At 35.7% G+C, this 9,120-nt stretch overlaps 1 pseudogene; it reads left to right on the top strand.

Moving 5' to 3' along the window:
- Positions 1–2,497: 2,497 nt before the first annotated feature.
- LOC124966366 (germ cell-less protein-like 1) lies at positions 2,498–4,087 on the top strand (annotated as a pseudogene).
- Positions 4,088–9,120: the final 5,033 nt, after the last annotated feature.

Here is a 9,120-nt window from a genome sequence, read left to right on the forward strand (position 1 = left end):
AACCTCAGAGTTGCCTCTGTGACCTATGTAATCTCTACCATTTTCATAGCCTCTGTAATCTATAGAGCCTCTATGACCTACATAAACATATGTCTTGAGCAGACTTTCTAGTCTGAATAAACTCTATGACCTGTATAATCTCTTGGAGTCAAATAGCCCCTATGACCTGCCTATTTTCTAGATCCTGAATGGATTCTATTGCCTGATTACCTGGTATGACATTAGCAACATCTGTACCCTAAAATATCCACTATGATCTGCACAGGCTCTATGTCATTATAGACACTATGATCCTCCTAGGCTTTATGGCCCAAGTGGCATCTATGACCTATGTAGTGTCTATGACTTGAAAAAGTCTCTACTGTATGCATGTGTTGGATGTTTTCTGTGCTGTATTGGTGTTCTGAGTATCCTAAATGACCTTAGTAGCCTCTGTGACATGCATATCTAGTATGGCATAGTATCTATATCCTGAATAAACTGTATGACTTATGTAGCCTCTAGCATGAATAGCACTCTGTGTCCACTATACATGTATGACCTTGTATATTTATCTGTAGCTTCTACGACCTGATTAAATTCTATGACCATACAATCTATAAACTGCATATATTCTTTGACACTTGTAGCCATTAGAGTCTATGTATAATTTTTGTCTGTGTAACCCATATGACCTGCCGAGCATGGAAAGAATATCATCTATTGCCTGCATATCTTCAATGACCAAGAACCTTGCATTAATGGAGTAGCCAGAGTCAGTATTGTAAACTCTGTGTCCATTTGTCTTCTACATTTTTAAAGAAATTTTTTCAATTTTTTATTTGTGCATACATTTGTGCATAATGGTAGGATTTGCTACATATTCACAAATGCACACAATATAACACTATAATTTAGCTAATATTATTCCCCTATTTATTTCCTTACCATTCACTTCTCCCACCTTCATTCTTCTTTTCCTCTTGTCTAATCATTTCAATTTACATGAGTTTCACACAGATACATACCTTACTTTTCCCTTTTACTCTAGCTTCCACATATGAGAAAAAACAATGTTCCTTGACTGTCTGTGTGTGGTTTACTGTACATAACATAATGCTCTCAATTTCCATTTGTTTACATACAAATGACATAATTTTATTTTTCTTTATGGACAATAAAATTTTATTGTATCTCTACACATTTTCATTTACATTCATCCACTGATAGACACCTTGGCTGGTTCTAGTTTGGTTTCTGTGAACTCTGCTGTTATAATTTTGGGGTACACAGATATTCCCATACTATGATGAATAATTCTTTACAATATACACTGAGGTGTGGTACACCTGGGCTATATTACAGTTCTACTCCTAGTTAGTCTTAGAAATCCACACATTGATTTCAATAATGGTGTACTACTTTGCCATCCCACCAACAATGTGAAAAGTGCTTCATTTTTTCACATCTTCTCCAGCATTTATTTTTGTTTGCATTCTGGATGATGGCCCTTCTGACAAGAATGAGATGAAATTTCAGTGTAGCTTTGCTTTGCATTCCATAATTAGTAATGATTTTGAGCATTTTTCATGTATTTCTTAATCATATTTTTCCTTTGGGATGTGACTGTATTGGTCATTTGACCATTTATTAATTGGTTTTTTTATGTTAAATAATTTGTTATTCTTATATTCTAAATATTAGTCTTCTTTAAGAAAAGTACCTAGTGATGATTTTCTCATTCTAAATTTCTTCTTTTGATGTTCAGAGGTTTTAAAATCAATGCTATCTCATTTTTTAATATTAGGCATTAATTCTTCAGTGCTAGGGGTTCTACTGAGAAAGTTTTACATGTGCCTATAGGTTGATGTGTTCATCCCAAGTTTTCTTCTGAGAGTTGCATAGTTTCTGGTCTAATTTCAAGGTTTTTCTTTTTCCACTTTGAATTGACTTTCTGTGCAGAGTGATAGATATGGTTATTGTCTCATTCAAATACATATAAATAACTATTTTTCCCAAGCACAATTTGTTATAAAGACTGCTTTGTCAAAGGTTTTTGTCCCCTTTATATCTCTTAACATCTATGATCTACACAGACTTTATGATCTTTAGTAGCCTCTATAACCTTCATAACATCTATTACTTATGTATTCATGACATGTGTAGCCTCTATGGCTTGTGCAGCCTCTATGAAATGTGTTTCTTTTTTGCTCTGAAAAACCTAAATAAACTTTATAGTGTTTATGCCTTAGTATAACTTATATTCTTTGGGAAAAAAAGAAAAGAAAAGAAAACATGAGAGGTTCTGCAGTCCTGGGACACAGGGGGCTGGACACGGTGGGCAGGGCTGAGGATGGAGGCGGTAGTGTTCGCTTCAACGGTTGGTGCTGCGCGTGAGAAGGTGGCTGTGTAGGCACCTGGGCTGGGAGGAGGCCGGGAGCAGCTAGGCCATGGCGGGAGACCCTCTTCTCTGGGTGTCCTGAAGCATGCTCCCTGAAGGAACAGGGAGCGCTATACCATGGGCACGCTGAGCAGCCAAGTGCTGCACCACCCTGGGCGAGCACCCGCTCAACAGGAGCCAGGTCCGGCATGGGGGGCTCTGCCCGGAGGCCAGACACTGGCGGCGACGTGCCTGGCCACAGCTTCTGTTACTGCCCGGGTAGCTGCAAGCGCAAGCGGAGGAGCGGGGCCTTCTGCTATTGTCACCCCGACTCCAAGACAGATGAGGATGAGGATGAAGGTGATGAGCAGCACTGGCTCCTCAACACCCCTCGAAGGAAAAAATTAAAGAACACATCCAAGTATATTTATCAAACATTAATTTTTGAATGGTGAAAACAATGACATTAAGATTTGTGCTTTAGGAGAAGAGTGGAGCTTACACAAAATATGTTTATGTCAATCAGGCTACTTTTCTAGTATGTTCAGTGGTTCTTGGAAAAAATTCAGCATGAATATTATTGAACTGGAGATTCCTGACCAGAATATTGATATAGAAGCACTACAGGTTGCATTTGGATCGCTGCATCCAGATGATGTCTTAAGACAGCCCAGTCAAGTTATTGCTATTTTGGCAGCAGCTTGTATGCTGCTGTTGGATGGTTTAATACAGCAGTGTGGTGAGACAATGAAGGAAACAATTAATGTGAAAACTGTATGTGGCTATTACACATCAGCAGGGACCTATGGATTAGATTCTGTAAAGAAAAAGTGCCTTGAATGGCTTCTAAACAATTTGATGACTCACCAGAATGTTGAGATTTTTTTTTAAAGAACTCAGTATAAACATTATGAAACAGCTTATTGGTTCAGTTAATTTATTTGTGATGCAACTGGAGTTGGATGTATATACAGCTCTTAAAAAGTGGATGTTCCTTCAACTCGTGCCTTCTTGGAATGGATCTTTAAAATAGCCTTTGACAGAAACAGATGTCTGGTTTTCTAAATGGAGAAAAGATTTTGAAGGGACAGCCTTCCTTGAAACTGAGCAAGGGAAACCATTTGTGTCAGTGTTTAGACATTTAAGGCTACAGTATATTATTAGTGATATGGCTTCTGCAAGGATTATTAAACAAGATTCTCTTGTACCTTCAGATTGGCTATCTTCTGTATATAAGCAGCAGTGGCTTGCTATGCTCTGGGTAGAACAAGACAGTGAAGAGGAGCCTCAAGAAATTAATAAAGAAGAACTAGAGGGAAATAGCATGATATGTGGTAGAAAGTTTGCCAAAGATGGTGAATACTGCTGGTGGTGAATGGGTTTTAACTTCGGCTTTGACCTACTTGTAACTTACACCAATCAGTACATCATTTTCAAATGCAATGCACTGAATCAGCCTTGGTGTGGATCTGTCAGTTTACAACCTTGAAGGAGCATAGCATTTAGGTTACGTTTGACTTTTTTTGATAGTAGTGGAAAATTAATATGCAGTAAAGCAACTGACTATCAAATACTCACACTTGAAAAGGATCAAGAACAAGTGGTGATGAACTTGGACAGCAGGCTTCTGATCTTCTCTTTATATATCTGCTGTAACTTCTTGTATATATCACCAGAAAAAAGAACTGAAAACAGTCGTCACCCAGATAATCCAGAAAACTGAGGATCCTCATCAGTTGGAAACAGTAGCACTTTGAAAACATTTTAGGCCAGCTTTAATTTAATGGCCCTACTGATATTCACATCTAAGCTTTCCTGGGATTTCAACAACAAAAGGCAGCTGTAGACCTTCAGATGAACTTGAATGAGGGAAAAAATCAGTTTGATTCTGAGAATATTCCTTTTCCTTACATGGTCTTATCTTTGACATTCTGTATACATTTATTATTAGATTACGAATTATTTATATACCAGATAATACAGTTTTAAACATTTTCATATTCTCTGATCTTTAGAATTATTTATGTTCAAATTTTAGTTGGGAATCCTGTTCATACTTAAGCTCAGGACTTTATAACCTCTGAATTGAGTGCCTTTGAGTTATACATATTAATACAAATTTCATAGTTAATGTACATAGGTTTGGAGGATCTAATATAAAAACTGATAATAAATCACTAATGTAAAAATAGAACTTATTTTTGTCAAAAAGGTGAGATGTACTCTTGTCATGATCTATATAAGTTGGTTTCTTGTGTTTATTGCTATTTTGAAATTAGTCATGCTCCTTTTCCTTTCAAAGTAAGTACTTTTGTGGTTAATGTATATTTTTAGTATGTTTTTTAAAATGGGAATCATTTTTATGTATCTGTGCAAATAATAAATGCCCATTTGGAAAAAAGTTAAAAAAAAAAAGAAAAAATGAAAGACCCCTATTGTGAGCCTGCCACAATATGATTTTTCACCTTAAAAATCAGTTTGCTGAAGTCACTGGCCACTATTGCTCCCTCTTACTTGGAGTGGTGGTCCTGATGCATCAGCCTGCTTCTACTCTCCCTCATACTGCCTTTCAGAAATAATTGCAGGCCTTGTCATTTTTCCAATACTCTTGTTTATTCCTTTAATTCTATATTTTTGAGCTCATAATATTAATGTTTTTATCAGACTACTCTTATTCAACTAAATTTTTTTGGCTTCTGTTATATTGCAATGGAGATTAATTTATAAAAAGCTACAAGACCATTGCTATTGTGTTATGTGTATATTTTGTTGTCTGATATTATGTTGTATGTCTATGTGTGTGTCCTAATATCATGCACATGATATCAAAATTGACACAAATAATGAGTGCACATAAATTAAAATTCAAAATGTGGATACACTTACCCTTGATTTACATGATTTGAAAGGTTAAATTTAAATTGGGTAAACAAACAAAGATAAAGATGTCTTTAAAAGAATTGCTGGTTCACGGGTTTCTCTAGGTGAATAAACTAATGCTCATAAAATATCTAATATTCATTGTCTTTGGGACTTTACTTCAACATGGAGGAGAGGACAGGTACTGTTAATAAACTTGTCTGATATCTTAGTTTTTGCAGGAAAATAAACAAATTAAATGTCATTCATATGAGATTAATCATAAATGTATTTGCTGGAGACATCCGATTAATTTACAAAGTTGGAATGCTAACAGTAAATATAACATCAAGTACTTCTAACTTCTTAAATTCCATGGAATGATAGACTGAAACATTGTATTCTCATAAATTGGTAAACAAATGGATAAAATTCAATATATGAAGGGTTTAAAAGTTTCAACAGTGTTTCCATTACAGTATTATAAATAACAATGTGTTTCATCTTATTAAAATAGAGTAATTAATCTAAGTTCAGAAAATTCATAAGGGGTGTTTCAAAACATGAACAAAAATGGGGCCAACAGATAGGAAAAAAATAAAAGGTTCTATGTATGAAAATATATTTAGTGGAAGAAAAAATGTTTCTGGATTAAAAGACTTTATGTGATAGAATACATGAGGGTCTAAGTTAGTGCTATGGGAATCTGTGTGTAAGTAAAGGACAAATTTCAACAAGTTTTTGTGTAACTAAGTTGGTTTTATGTTCGTGAGATTGTTAAGCTATTTAAGGTATTTTCCTAAGGTCAAATACTAATTCACCCATATAAAACAAAGGTTTAATCTATATGTTAAATTGACAAGGATGTCTTTGAAACACTGATTTGCTCATAACATTATGTGTGTTAAATTTTATCCTTTAGAGCAATTATTCTTAAAGAAATTGGGGTTTGTACAATTAAGGTTAAACAACAAATGTTAGAGTATTGTACTATATTACAATCTAAATTTTTCTTTAAAAGGTAATCTTGGTTAAAATAAAAACCTCAATGTAATTTTGCTAGTGTTGCTGTTCTTCATATATTAAATGTGTTCATATCTTCAGGTATAAAATTCTTTACAGAAGAAAATTTAAACCACATTTTTATCAAGCTGCTGTTCTCCAGACTAAATTTGCCTGGAATGGTGATTTTTTTTTTTTTTTCATTAGGAATTTTGTGATTATTTTATTTTATTTTATTTTTTTTTTTTAGGTATTCTTTTTTTTTTATTTTATTTTTTTTTACGTTTACATAGGGTAATGATGTTTATTATATTTTTCCCCTCCCCCCCACCCCTCCCACCCCTCCCACCCCTCCCACCCCTCTTTTCCCTCTACACAGTCCTTCTTTCCTTCATTCTTACTGCTCTCCTTAGCCTAACTCTAAACCTAACCCTAAACCTAATGCTAGCCCGTCCCACCCCCCATTATATGTCCTCATCCGCTTATCAGCGAGATCATTCGTCCTTTAGTTTTTTGAGATTGGCTTATCTCACTTAGCATGATATTCTCCAATTTCGACCATTTGCCTACAAATGCCATAATTTTATCATTCTTCATTGCGGAGTAATATTCCATTGTATAAATATGCCACAGTTTCTTTATCCATTCATCAACTGAAGGGCATCTAGGTTGGTTCCACAATCTGGCTATGGTGAATTGAGCAGCAATGAACATTGATGTGGCTGTATCTCTGTAGTATGCTGCTTTTAAGTCCTTTGGGTATAGGCCAAGGAGTGGGATAGCTGGGTCAAATGGTGTTTCCATTCCAAGCTTTCTGAGGAATCTCCACACTGCTTTCCAGAGTGGTTGCACTAATTTGCAACCCCACCAGCAATGTATGAGTGTTCCTTTTTCACCACATCCTCGCCAACACCTATTGTTGCTTGTATTCTTGATAATCGCCATTCTAATTGGGGTGAGATGAAATCTTAGGGTAGTTTTGATTTGCATTTCCCTTATTACTAGGGATGTTGAACATTTTTTCATCTATCTGGTGATTACTTGTACATCTTCTTCTGTGAAGTGTCTGTTCATTTCCTTAGCCCATTTGTTTATTGGATTATTTGTATTCTTGGTGTAGAGTTTTTTGAGTTCTTTATAGATTCTGGAAATTAGCGCTCTATCTGAGGTATGGTTGGCAAAGATATTCTCCCACTCTGTAGGCTCTCTCTTCACATTTCTGATAGTTTCCTTTGCTGAGAGAAAGCTTTTTAGTTTGAATCTATCCCAGTTGTTTATTCTTGCTTTTATTTCTTGTGCTATGGGAGTCCTGTTAAGGAAATCTGATCCTGAGCCAACAAGTTGAAGATTTGGACCTACTTTTTCTTCTATAAGATGCAGGGTCTCTGGTCTGATTCCGAGGTCCTTGATCCATTTTGAGTTGAGTTTTGTGTAGGGTGAGAGATAGGGGTTTAGTTTCATTCTATTGCATATAGTTTTCCAGTTTTCCCAGCACCATTTGTTGAAGAGGCTATCTTTTCTCCATTGCATATTGTTGGAACCTTTGTCTAGTATGAGAAAATTGTATTTATTTGGGTTTGTGTCCATGTCCTCTATTCTGTACCATTGATCTACCTGTCTATTTTGGTACCAATACCATGCCGTTTTTGTTACTATTGCTTTGTAGTAGAGTTGAAGATCTGGTATTGCAATACCCCCTGCTTCGCTCTTGCTACTGAGGATTGCTTTAGCTATTCTAGGTTTTTTATTCTTCCAGATGAATTTCATAATTGCTTGCTCTATTTCTGCGAGGTACATCATTGGGATTTTAATTGGAATTGCATTGAATCTGTATAGAACTTTAGGTAGTATAGCCATTTTGACGATATTAATTCTGCCTATCCAGGAACATGGGAGATCTTTCCATCTTCTAAGGTTTTCTTGAATTTCTTTCTTTAGTGTTCTGTAGTTCTCATTGTAGAGGTCTTTCACCTCTTTTGTGAGATTGATTCCCAAGTATTTTATTTTCTTCGATGCTATTGTGAATGGGGTAGTTTTCCTAATTTCTCTTTCTGAAGATTCATCACTTATGTATAAAAATGCATTGGATTTATGAGCATTGATCTTGTAACCTGCTACTTTACTGAATTCACTTATGAGTTCTAAAAGTTTTCTGGTGGAATTTCCAGGTTCCTCTAAATATATAATCATGTCATCAGCGAACAGGGATAGTTTGAGTTCTTCTTTTCCTATTCGTATCCCTTTAATTTCTTTGGTTTGTCTGATTGCTCTGGCTAGAGTCTCAAGGACGATGTTGAATAGAAGCGGTGAAAGAGGGCATCCCTGCCTTGTTCCAGTTTTTAGGGGGAACGCTTTCAGTTTTTCACCATTTAGAATGATATTAGCCATGGGCTTAGCGTAGATGGCCTTTATAATGTTTAGGAATGTTCCCATTACCCCAATTTTTTCTAGTGTTTTGAGCATGAGGGGATGCTGTATTTTATCAAATGCTTTTTCTGCATCTATTGAAATAATCATGTGATTCTTAACTTTAAGTCTGTTGATATGGTGAATGACATTTATTGATTTCCGAATGTTGAACCAACCTTGCATCCCTGGGATAAAACCCACTTGATCGTGGTGCACTATCTTTTTAATATATATTTGTATGCGATTTGCTAAAATTTTGTTGAGAATTTTTGCATCGATGTTCATTAAGGATATTGGTCTGAAATTTTCTTTCCTTGATGTGTCTCTGTCTGGTTTAGGTATCAGGGTGATATTGGCTTCATAGAACGAGTTTGGTAGGATTCCCTCCTCTTCTATTTCATGGAATAGTTTGAGGAGTATTGGAATGAGCTCTTCTTTAAAGGTTTTGTAGAACTCGGCTGAGAACCCATCTGGTCCTGGACTTTTCTTTG

Source organism: Sciurus carolinensis, chromosome 16, assembly GCF_902686445.1.
Source record: "Sciurus carolinensis chromosome 16, mSciCar1.2, whole genome shotgun sequence".
Lineage (NCBI taxonomy): Eukaryota > Metazoa > Chordata > Mammalia > Rodentia > Sciuridae > Sciurus > Sciurus carolinensis.